A 13011-nucleotide genomic window follows, 5' to 3' on the forward strand; every position below is an offset into this window, starting at 1 on the left:
TACACAAGTTCATCAAAATACATAAAAAATGGGGACAAATACAAAACAAAACCCAAAGTCCCAGACTTGTAACCTGATAACAGATGTTCATAATTTTCTTACGCGCACGGTAAACCTCTAAAGGCACTTGAAAATTATACATCTGAGGAAAATAGTCCTCCCGCGGAAAATTCTACAACAAGAATCTTGTTGTGCGCCGGAAAAATAAAAACTAATACGGCGCCCTATTCATAAACACAATCGCGCAACTTTGTTGTCATTCCCAGTCCTTTTAGACGAACGCGGTCCTTACGATTTCGAGATTGCATATTCGTCAGATTGTTTGTTTTCACACATCCCTTTAGAGCTTCAGCGTGGTGTGCAGAAAACATTCACAATCTGATCTCAGGTTACAGACTTGTGACTGGTATAGTGACTTTCCACGTGTTTAAGGGCCCACACTCAGTCGCCTTCAGGAAACATAACAGAAAAAGATACTGACCAGCAGCTTCCAAATAAATAACAAACAACAAACAGACACTATAACGAAATACAGTACAAAAGGGCAATAAGAACATTGTAAGATCCCACAGACACTACAGGTGAAAAACCATTTGTCGCAAACAACATCTCTTACACAAAAATTGAAAAATACAGAATCAAAAGTTGGACAAGAATCCGGTTCGGCGTCGGGACGACCGCACGGGGAAAGGGAAAGTAGGAAATGAATAACTCCGATGCTGATGCTAAAAAACAACAAGAAGCCCGTTGGGCGTGACGGCCCAGCGAAAAGTAACGTGTTGAAAATGCAAATGTATGACCCTGTTGACATGGATCAAAGTGAAGACAGGAAAAATCTTTTCAAAATCACCGCGGTACTTCCCCGGGGGGGGGGGCAGTGGGTTTACCAACTGACAGTATGTGCAGCAAAAAAATTGGCTTTTAGAATCGCACCGTTACAGTGCTGAAAAAAATCTGTGAAATTCATACCCTTACAGTGCATTTTTTCAAATTTTAAACTCTTTTTGAGCAAAAAAAATCAACATTTTCGAGCAAAAATTTGCAATTTTTCCCAGATTTGCTGAAATTTCCACCCTTATACAGTGCATTTATTAAAAGTCCACCCTTACAGTGCATGATATTTTGAAAAACATGCCCTTAAACGCCGCACATACCCGTCGGTCAATTTGCCTGACTGCCCCCCCCCCCCCGGGGGTACTTCTCATTGGTTAAGTGGTCATCGAAAAATTATTCTATTCGCTTCACCCGCCCGCATCAAATTTTCCGCTGATTTTCCGGTGCGGAGATGCGGAAAAAAATCTGGGAAAAGCAATTTGTTCTTTTAAAGTATAGCTTTTTTCTCAATTGCTCTGAGGACCATCGAAAAATTGTTTTGCTCGCGTTACCACCCGTCCCTGAGTTACTGGCGTGATTTAAAAAAACCCGGGAATGTTTTTGACCGCCCGTCCGCCCGCATGCATTTTTAACACCCGTTGCGACGCGAACAGAGCATTTTTTTCAATGACCGCCTTAGACGCTTGAAATTTTATTGAATGGTCTCCTGACCAACCAGGTCTACAGGAGCAGGTTCAACCGGTTGAATACTCTCTGGTACCTAATAGCTGGGGGGTTTGGAACAATCGGGGTGAGGTTGGAAAAAGTCTCAAAACTTAATAAGCGGGGGGTTGGAATAAAAATGTCCTAGATGGAAAATTGCCATAAATAGTGCGCGCCCATAGAAAAATATTTTAAAAAACCGCAAAAAATATAGTGGGTGGGTGCTTTTTAACCAATTAGGTGCACTCACATGCAGGGAGAAATATCCCTGCAGGCATGTTAGTTGGATCAGACTGTAAACCAGAAAAATAATCTTTAAAAAACTAGACGGTGAAAGAGTTTGAAAAATCAAGCCACCAACCGTTTTTAATGCGACAGATCCAAAAATGAGCATTTTAAAAAACTTTATGAAAACTTGAGCAAAGACTATAAGATATGGCAGAATGTTGAAAAAGGTTTATAAGGAAAAATCATTACAAAATTTCTTTGGTTTGAAAGTCTCATGACCACTAAAACAAATAAAATGTTCAAGAAAGAACAAAAAGACTGTCATTATGGGAGATTTCAATATTAATTTAATGAACTGTGACTCCCACCGTCCTACAAACACTTTTTTTGATACAATGATGTCTAGCTGTCTTCTTCCTTATATTGTTCAACCAACAAGATTTAATGAAACTTCTCACACACTCATCGATAATATTTTTTACAATGACATATCCAATGAATGTATCAGTGGTAACCTTATTCCACACATCACTGATCATTTACCCAACTTTTTATTTGTGCCTCACCCTAAACAAACTATTCAAAAAACTAGAAAAAAGAGAAGAGATTTTTCCAAATTTAATATTAAAGACTTCAGAGAAGATTTTTCAAACATTGACTTTGTTAACATCTTTCAAAATGCAACGAATATTAACCAAATGTACAACTTTTTCCACACAGGTCTTAATTTACTTTTTGACATGCATGTACCAACCAAATCTCCATCCAAACAACAACTTAAAAAAGAAAAAATCCTTGGATGACTCCAGCAATCTTGGAAAAAACAAAAATTAAGAACTGCCTCTATGGTAAATGGATGCAGGAGAAAGATCCACTGGTTCATAGAGAGTACAAGCTTCTATTGCATGAAATCAACAAAGATATTCGCAACAAAAATTTATCTATCTTAAGAACAAATTTATCCTGTCGAAAAACAATATCAAGAAATTCTGGAAGAACATCAAGTCTTTTCTTGGTAAAGATAAAAAAAAACCATTTTCCAAATTCCATGAATCTTCAAAATAAAGTCTACACAGGATCTCATCAAATATCGGAAGGGTTCAATAAATACTTCTCTGAAGTGGCACCCAACCTTCTTAAAAAAATTTCCAAACATCATAATCTAAATTCTTATCTAAAAAAAATTAATTATAACAACTCCAGCTTCTTTTTTCGACCAACAAATGATTATGAGGTGCTTACACATTTGAATAATCTTAACTCAAAGAAGGCCAAGGACATTTACAATTTCCCCATAAACATCATCAAAGGTACTGCTGATTTAATTTCCAATCCACTTGCAATACTAATCAACAAATCTCTATCCACAGGTGTCTTCCCAGAACTTCTGAAACATGCAAAAGTTACACCTCTTTTCAAAAGTGGGAATAAGACGGATATAAAAAACTACAGACCGATATCAGTCCTTCCATTATTCGATAAGATCTTTGAGAAAATTGTCCATGAGAGAATTACTGAATTTCTAGACAAGAACAAAATTTTATTTGATGGTCAATATGGGTTCCAGAAAGGTAAGTCTACCTCTTGTGCAATCCTACATCTCACAAATTTTATCTACAAATGCAAAAAAAACAAAGAGACTGGTTGTGCAATCTTCCTCGATCTGGCAAAAGCCTTTGATACAGTTAATCATGCAATACTGCTAAAAAAAATCGAAAAAATTGGAATAAGGGGTCCTGTTCTATCATGGTTTCGAAGTTATCTTGCAAACAGAAAACAAAGCGTTTACTGCAACGACGCTAATTCAACACCCTTACCCATGTCTCACGGGGTCCCCCAAGGTTCAGTGCTTGGTCCCCTTCTTTTCTTGATTATATTAATGACCTGCCATTGAATTCATCATTCTCACAGACGTTGTTTGCTGACGATACGTGTCTTTTTATGAGTCATAAAGACCCTGAAGCTCTTCAAAATCTTATTAATGTTGAGGTTGGCAAGATTTCAGACTGGCTAGGAGCTAATCAACTTACTCTAAATATCTCTAAATCCAACTATATGATCTTCAGTGAGCACAAACAAACTAATTTCAACATTTCTATTTCAGGTCAGACTCTGAGCCATGTCAATGAAGCTAAATACCTTGGAGTAGTCATTGATCACAAACTGAGCTGGAGAGAACATCTCAAGAGACTGCACACAAGAATTAAGCAGAATATAGGTATTCTACACAAAGTTGGCTGGTTTCTTCCTAGAAAGAATATGATATCTCTTTTTTATGCCTTAGTGAACTCACATCTGACATACGGTATAACTTCATGGGGTTCCCCTGTAACCAATGGCTTGGGTAAAATTAATGAATCCATACTTAAATGTAAAAATTATATTAACAAGGTCTGTCCTCCTATGGAGGATGAGATCATCTTTAACCCACTTAATATAGATCAACTATATGAGCTTGAATCATGTAAACTCATACATAAATTCCTAAACAATCATCTTCCATCTTCATTGATTTGTCTCTTCCAAAGATCTCAAACTGGCAATATGATCGCTAGGAAAAATTCTAAAAACAATGTTGGTACTATTCATTTTGACCAAGCTCTCTGTCCGCTAATGTTCCATGGGCCTCAGTTCTGGAACCATAGGAATTGTTATAAATTAGCTGAGTACTCTTCTACAGCTTTCTCTACTCATTTGAAGAAAGATTTGAAAAATGAGTAAATAATCTCTTATATTTCTAGACATTTTTGATTTATATAGACATTTTTGATTTATATAGACATTTCAATTGACACCCTGTGGTTGTTGAACCTTGTGGAGCTTTTTATCCACATAACATATAGTATTTCTAAATTCACATTTTATTGGTGAAATGCTTTTTTTTTTCTCTTAGTTGTTTCATGGGACAATCTATATAGTCCTTCTTCCCTGTTTATATTTTGTTTTTAATAGTAAACTGTAAAATAACGTATATAGTATGTTTTTCCTTGTAACCTATATTCCATAATAGGTTATTTTTACTGTGAATAGCTTTGAAATCCTCTTATAGGATATTTTTATTCATGGAATTGTATCTTTTAGCTCATTTTTAACTGTTATAAAAAGATATTGAAATTGAAATTGAAATTGAAAGTATGAATCAACCTCCTCGCTTCGACGCCATCTTGTTTTGTTTTGAAAATTGTTTTGAAGGAGCGCGGAATCAGAAAATATATCTTTTATAGCCAGTATCCGACTTTAGCAAGCTTTTCCCTCTCCAGACGGCAAAATTAAAAAGTGTGTTACTGGTTTTAAGCGCCGTTTCTACCAAAACGGACGGACAGACACACACACGTACGAACAGAACGTTGCAAATGAAAGGTCCACTCGCTTAGCGCTGGGCCAAAAAAAAACACAAAACACAAAACACAAAAAAAACAATTTCACAATTTAAAAATATGTAAAAATTCTTTGATGATTTTCCCATATTTCATAAAACAGTCCGCAAACCTCGAAAAACATTTGACAACTTGTTTCTTCAAGAAAGCATTTGAAGCTCCCTGGTTTCGCATTCGAATGAAAAGCTCAGTGACTCTAGGAGTTAGATCTTCAAACATGAGTGTGCTATCCTTAAAATTTCTGAAAAGATGGATCCATAAAAAATGCACGATGGGATGTTACTGTCGGCATGTGGCATCCTTACAATAAATAAGGGAAAGGCATCTCTCTTATCAAAAAGTTTGTATCTAAAAATATTGTTTTCAACTGTGATATCAAAATCTAAAAACGATGCATGGTTTCCACACACTCAAACAGTGAAGTACTAGTAAAGAACCTATCACCCTTACCTTTTGTAGTCCAGTATGCTGAAGTATTTGAAAAACCAAGTTTATTTCTACAACCTAAATCAAACACAAAGTTAATAATTTTGGTTAAAATTTCAATGAGAAGATCGTGTGGAAGGGTTGTGTACAGTGTTGCAAAATCGAATGTAGAAATTCGTTTTGCTTTTTTCTTGGCATTGATTCTGTTAAGATGTCCAATAACAGGCGAAGAATTTTGTACAACCCAGAACTTATTGAAACTAGAAAAGAAACGAGATTTATGATGGAATTGCTCAACATGTTTGTATAGGACTTTGAAGACCGAGGAGACAGCACGAGACAGCGGTTTGGTACTACATGATTTGGAAGCAATGATGAAGCGGCAACCAAAAGGATTCTTATGCATTTTAGGAATCCAATACATAATGGGGAGAGTTTTCATTTTGTCAGATAATGATAATCCAAATGTTTTACACAAGTTCTCGCTATTTTCTAAAATGGAGTTCAAATCAAGATTAGAAGGCTGATAGGTGTTATTTCCAGAGATTTCTCTAAGTAATCTAGAAACATAAAACTTTTTACAAATCAAAGCAAAGTTCTTAGATGCTTTGTCGATTGTGACAATGACAAATCTTATCTGTAAGGTATGCCAGATATGCCAGCACTTCTGGATCCTTCAGAATAGGTTTATTGTCGTGTATTTTCGTTTTCTTTTTGAGTTTTCTAATCTTAATTTCAACCTTCGAAATAATTGTGTCCCTCCAAAATTTAAATGCCCTAGCTTTGAATTTAGTTTTTTGCTCTAAAGTATCAATGCATTCATCTAAACTAGTAATGATTTTTTCTAAAGCTCTTTTAAAATTTACACGTTTTGGTTCACGGTAGTTGGGGCCTTTTGTTAAAAGTTTACGTAATTTAGAATTTTCTACAATTCTCAAATCACCAGTTATAATGTGTTGGTGGAAAGGATCACAAAATTCTGAATTAACACATTCAAAAAGATCAGAGTCAAGTGTAAATGAGACCTCATCATCGATAAAAATAGAATTTACAGTGTTTCGATAATTGAAAATTTTATTTCGTATAGTTTTATGTAGAGAATAAGTGACAACTGGTCTATTTTCTTTGGTCGTCAAAGTTTGGTTTAAAATAGAAGGAAAATGAATGAGTTCTACGGCTTTGTTGTCAAAAATACATTGCAAATATGTTTTGGTGCTACTTTCTTTGCTTTACTAGGTAGTGGAATATAAATAAGAGTTTCGATATCCAAAATGTAAAGATAGTGTTGCTCAGAGAAAGAGTCAAGAGAAACCAAAGGACCACGTGAGATAATTTCGGAAGCAATTTTCTTCAAAGTCGATTTCTTTAGCCTGTTAAGTGCAACTCTGATGTCATAGAAAGAATCAATGATGTCATTCTGAAGATGATTGTCAAGAAAATTGAAAAAGTCTGTGTGGCTAGAAAGTAGTGGATGGTTATTTCTATTTTTACGACTGTGTGTCATTCAAGAGATAAATTTGGTGATTTTAGGAAATAGTTTTCCAACTGGAAGATTTTGATCATGTCCCCTAGCTCTCTCATTAAGACCGTAGGGGAAGACAGTTCGGAGCTCCTTCATCCAGAAATTTTCTCGGTCTACACGTTGTAATCTAGCTTCTGGACAGACTTTCTTTTCAACATAACCATCCCAATTGAAAACTTCAATGACCTGAATATTGAAACCTGCACCTGGGCAAGTATCTTTGAAATGATTTATCATATGTTGACAACCAGTCTTTGCAGTTCTATGGATGTTCATTCGGATATTTAATTGTTTTGTAGTTTCTCCAACATATTGTAGGTTACAACGTTTGCAAGAACGAAGATATATAAGATTTTGAGAATGGCAGGAAATGGTTTCATTGGAATGATTTATTATTCGATAAGTTTTTTTAGTCACATTAGACATGAAAGAAGAATTTGTTGAAAGGTTAGGGCAAGTCATGTGGTTCTCAAATTCCTTGGATGAGCTTGGTTCTTTCTTTTCATCATGGTTTCCTCTGGACAGCAGTCCCTTTAGCTGACAAAGTTCAACTTTCAAAGCAGCAACTTCATCATACATCTGGTTGGCCTTTTTCTGCTTCGTTTCCACAAGGTTAGTCGTTACATCTCTTGAAGGTTTAAACTTTTGATTGTGTTCAGTTCCATTTGTCACGATATATGTCAGGCTGTATAACAAGTCTTCATCTGTAACCGCTGGATTTTTAAGTGTTTCCCTTAACTGCATCCGAATACTTTCGTTTCGCAGACCAGATATTACAGAAGTTTTGAACTTTCTATCAATGATTTGCTCTTCAAAGGGACAAGGGTCTGTGTGTGACACAGACTTGACTTTTTGTCGCATGGCCATCAGTCTCATAACAAATTCGTAAGCAGATTCCCCTACTTTTTACTTTTCAGCCCCCAACGCAGAGAACAAAGAACTGGCATCCTGTTCCCGGAAGTGTGATCGAAGGACACCATAAAGATCATTAATCCTCATTGTTGGTCGAGATTCAAGGTACGACCTCAAATAATTATCTGGTGTTGCTGCTTTGATTACCGCATTAATTATGTCAGACTCCCCATATCCCTTCTTAATGCCACTTTCAATTTGGTACAACAAACTGCTGTATGATATACAGTCTTTCTCCCCATAACGTCCCAGCTTCCCAGTGATTTTGAATTCTCGCATAAAAACTTTTCTCATCTCTTCAAACTCATCAGATCTGGCAGAATTCCTGGAGTCATTTCCAAGCCTCGAACGCCCAGGTGTAAAGGGATTACGGGAGATCCTTGGTACTGGTTCAAAAGGGTTTGTGTTGTTCATCTTGGGTCTGGTACCGGGGTCCAATACTTTAGTTTGGGTAGCCATGGAGGACTGTCGTGGCTTTGACGAAAATAAAGGTGTTGCAAAGGGGTCAATCGATTCAAATGGGTCCTGGAAGTCTTCAACTGGGATGTCAGCCAGTGGGTCAGGTCTCCCCCTCAGGATCTTTTTGGCTCGTTGGAACTCTGCCATCCCCCCATCCTGTTGACTTTCCAAAATTTCAGAGTTCAAATAGCGTAAAACAAAACGACGTAATTCAAATTCCTTACCCCTTGCCCTTTCAGTGAACTTGATGTCCAGTGCGGTGGCGATGGACCACAATGTCTCCACATCTGCTTCAGCCACACCCCTCAAGACTTCATGCACGACAGATTCCATGATGGTTGCCCCGGATTGCACTGATACCACCAGATATTGCCCAATTTAAGCAGAGATCAGCATGGGTATGTTGTTGACGTCATCCGTGCTGTTCTACATGACTGTACCAACAGTACCAAACCACCCTCTGCTACCAAATGTAGTGACCCGAAAGCTACTGAAAACGTTTGGTGGATGGTACTGGACAGAAGAAATTGAGAACACAAGTCATTTACAAGATGACATAAACTAAATATATTTTCTGCTCTAACAATGGTACAGCATGTATGGTATTCAACCAGAACTCTGTGAAATTCACATGCTCTTATTGAGCCTGGTCAGAAAGGTCAAACTCGTTACCAGGCCCCAAAGAGCATGGGCAGCAAAGACAAAACACAGAACACTCAACAAAGGGGCATGGTGACTCTGACTCATAGACACTGATCTGTTCTGCAAAATACTCGTGAGTCACCATGAAGGGATGTCAAATGTAAACAAACTTTTAATATATAAAATGGTAGCCTAGCTATATAATATTTATACAAGAGAAGAACTATGATACAAGAAGATATATATACAAAAATAAAGCTATCGATTTAGTGATTCCCACACATGCATCTAAGCATGTGAGACTGTGCACGACCGGATGGCTGATCCCCATTGGCTGATGAAACAGGTGTGGAAGGATTTCCTGCTTCGGCTGAAACACCAACTACGGCTCTACCCTATCGAGGATTAACCAACCTCCTAGGGCGATTTCCACCATCCCTAGGGGAAGTCACCCGGGGAGGGGGCTGCCTCCCAGAGTTTGCGATCTGGTTATAGGCATGTCTAGAAAATATATTAATTGAATCAGTGGTTAAAAAGCTAGAATTTTTATTTTAGTGGCTATATGTTCATGAACGCTTAGGTTGTGTGTGTATAAAATGTTGATAATCAAAAAAGACTGGAAAGGAAAACAAGTATAGTTATAGATAAATCTGAGAGGGGTCTGATGACATACAGAACATAGGAACCTGTGGTACCAGCGAAAGAAAGTTTAAGAGGGAGGAAAGCCTCAACACTGCAGAAACATGACTCAAGGATACTATATATAGTCAAGAAGTATAAAACTTTCAACTACTCAAAATGGAAACAATAAAGACAAAACTCACAAAACAAAAAGACAATATAAATACAAAAAAAATCTAGAATGAACCTTCACAGAAAATCAATCAGGTTGGAATTGAAAAGGAAGATATGATGACATAGTAATCCATCAATGCAAAACTAGTGATCTAAAGTGACTAAAAGGAAGAAAGCGAATCAATATGAGTTAAGATGGAAAGAAGTAATTCAAAATGAGTCAAAAAAGTTTTCAAGAAAACACATTATCTGTTCCTCAGTTTTCGACCTACACAGGATTTCGGCCTTTTACGAAAATATCCTCCTATATGATGGAAATAGGGTTGTGTAGGTAGGCCAAGCAGTGTTAGTTAGACACCACCACAGATAAAAAGATGTAAAAAGATGTGTTTAGTGAAAGTATGAAACGCGCGCTAATATAAAATAAACTAAAACTTAAAATCCACGGAACCAGCCGAAGAAACTAAAATATCAATGAGAAAAGAAGTATACTTTGTACTAGACAAAGTTGCAACACCTTAGACACGTTTCTGCCACAACGTTGTAGAAAGCATACTAGAAGGGAAGGAACTGAGATCGGATCGCCATTATCCAACCTTGTGGCTCTCATCACACACATTTTAAAGTTCAAAGAAGAAGATGGAAAGAGTGGGAAAAGAATGAGAATTTAAAAAAATCGGACTACAACCCTATACTAGACTAGAACTAGATATATGTGAAGAAATTCAAAGAATTTCTGTCCAACTATCTTCTTTCAGGAGATTTTGGTAGCAGTGCAGCATATGCATTTCGTCCTTATTAGGACTCGTCAGCACTGCATACTGCACCCTGGCTAGGCAGATCGAATTGCTTAGCATCTCACGCCATAAAACTAATTGTGGTGCAGACTGAAAGAAGAAGTGAACGAAGGGATATATGATTCACAGAGTATCAGTCAATAATAGTGAGCACACCCTCGCTCGCCTTGTTTGACAGCAAAGACTGAAATGACGTCAATTTTGACAAATGAAGACATCATACTGTATAATTGAAGATTGACATTGCGAATGTCGTTTTTGTAATTTTTGAAATCTGACTGAAGACTGCCTGAAACGGCACGAAACTCCGAGTATCGGAAAATAAACTAGTCTCTATTATTGATCATTTATTACCTTAACATAAGCATGTATCTGGTTTTTGACAAAAATGCAATTTTTAGCAGGAATTTGCTTTGGCAAAAAGGGGATTTTAGGCACTTGAAATAAAAATGACTTTTTAATTTGGAATTGTTTTGCTGATTTCTCAAATAAAAGCCTCATTATTTTGCTGAAAATGAGTCTCTTAATTGATCACAAAGAAAAGCAACTCAATCCAATTTTGTTTTTACTCACATCAAAAAAAACTGTCAATGCTCGAATTGTACTTCTGAATTCGCAAGCTACATAGGGATATCTTTTGGAACCAGACATCTTCATTCTTTGAAAATTAAGTCTTTATTTCTTGTAGCCATCCAGTCCAAATTGATGGAACGCATCACTGGAGAGCCGAAAGAGCGGAATCCGAACTTTGAAACACTTAAAGTCTACTTGGACGAAAATTTTCAATATCGCCGAAACTATATTAAGGAGTTGTCAAAGGAGAAGGAGATGCACACCAAGCTTTTAAACACTTACCCATGCTTCAAGCATGATCAATTGGTAAGATATTTTAGATTGTGTGATTGAAAATTCGTAATTATTCGTGACCGTGATTTGTAATTATAGATCAATCACAATTCGCCCACTCACGTGAGTTACGTCGTGTCCAACTAATGTTGACCAGTTCCACTCACTCTAGAAATGGCAAATATAGCTTTAAAGAAGCACAGTTTCATGTAGATTAGTGTGATAGCCGTTGGAAAAATTTAAATCGAGGCTATGAGGAATTATATTGCCAAAAACTTGTTTTGTGACGTCATAAACATTACGTAACATTACGACCTAACAAGCGATACTTTTATGGGCCTAACTGGTTATCAAACTAATCAGTGAACATTGAAACAATGAAACACATAGGACATAGATCACAAAGCTACGCAGCAGTCGCGTCGAGGCAAATCGAGAAAAACATAGAAAACGTACTTCGAAGGGAAAAACAGGAGGAACGACAGATTCAATCCACGGCGTGCAAGCTAATTCTTCATGGTGTTGGCGAATCCACTGAAGATTCAGAGGAGTCAACCAAAATCTACGACGAAGAATATCTAAATGAAAAAGTCTTACCTAAGAAACTAAGCTTAAGGAATATAAAGATTGAAGAAACTCAAAGAATCGGAAAATTTTCGAAGGAAAAGGAAAATGAAAAACGCTATCGACCAATAAAAGTCCGATTTGCAAACGAAGAAGACAAAAATACAGTGTTAAGAGCAATCACTAAAGGAGAAAGATTGCCCTTCCATGTGACAGAAGATCTTACGAAAAGTGAAAGGAAGACAATCAAAGAGTGGTGTATGAAAGCCCAAGAAATGAACACGTCACTAAAGGATGCAAACTTTAAATTCAAAGTCAGGGGGAGCCCTAGGAAAAAACTCTATCTTAAGAAAATTGTAAACCGAACAAAGAGCGGTTCATAGAGGCCCATGTGCTCGCACGGTGGCCTGCGAACTTGTATAGCATTATTATTATTATTATAACTGGTCAAAATACAAAAATATAAAGAAAATGAAAGCATATCTATTGAGAGAAACTATCAACACTATTGAAAAAGATTTTTGAAAAAGAAATAAAAAAGCTATTAAGCGCTTTTCTTTATAGTCTAGCAAGCTAGATGACTAATTTATACATAGTAGAAATAAAGCAAAAAGTAATGAATGGAACAATTTTAGTCGTCTAGAAACCTTTGTGCATTAACTCCAAACAAAAGAAAAAGGTCAATATTGCAATTATAATTTTTTCCTGCTCAAAATAATTCTTGAGAAAAAAAATATGCGTGGATTTGTGTATTGAAAGTTTTTCATTTGAGTTGATTTCGTTTTGAGAGTTTGTTGTTGCTTGATAAATTGTTTTCTCGCTACGCAAGTTTCTGCGTAGCTAGCCGGGTATCTATAAGGCTGGAACACCGGATTCTTCCAGTCGTTTATACAAACTAAATCCCGTA

At 36.7% G+C, this 13011-nt stretch overlaps 1 long non-coding RNA gene across 1 annotated transcript; it reads left to right on the plus strand.

Moving 5' to 3' along the window:
• The first annotated feature begins 7586 nt into the window (after positions 1–7586).
• On the plus strand, positions 7587–9359 carry LOC136816290 (uncharacterized). Its single transcript, XR_010847906.1, has 3 exons — positions 7587–7701; positions 8007–8106; positions 8700–9359. It is a non-coding gene; the product is annotated as an uncharacterized lncRNA (long non-coding RNA).
• Positions 9360–13011: the final 3652 nt, after the last annotated feature.

The sequence above is a fragment of the Clytia hemisphaerica genome, unplaced genomic scaffold, assembly GCF_902728285.1.
Source record: "Clytia hemisphaerica strain Z4C2 unplaced genomic scaffold, Clytia hemisphaerica genome assembly, whole genome shotgun sequence".
Classification (NCBI taxonomy): Eukaryota; Metazoa; Cnidaria; class Hydrozoa; order Leptothecata; family Clytiidae; genus Clytia; species Clytia hemisphaerica.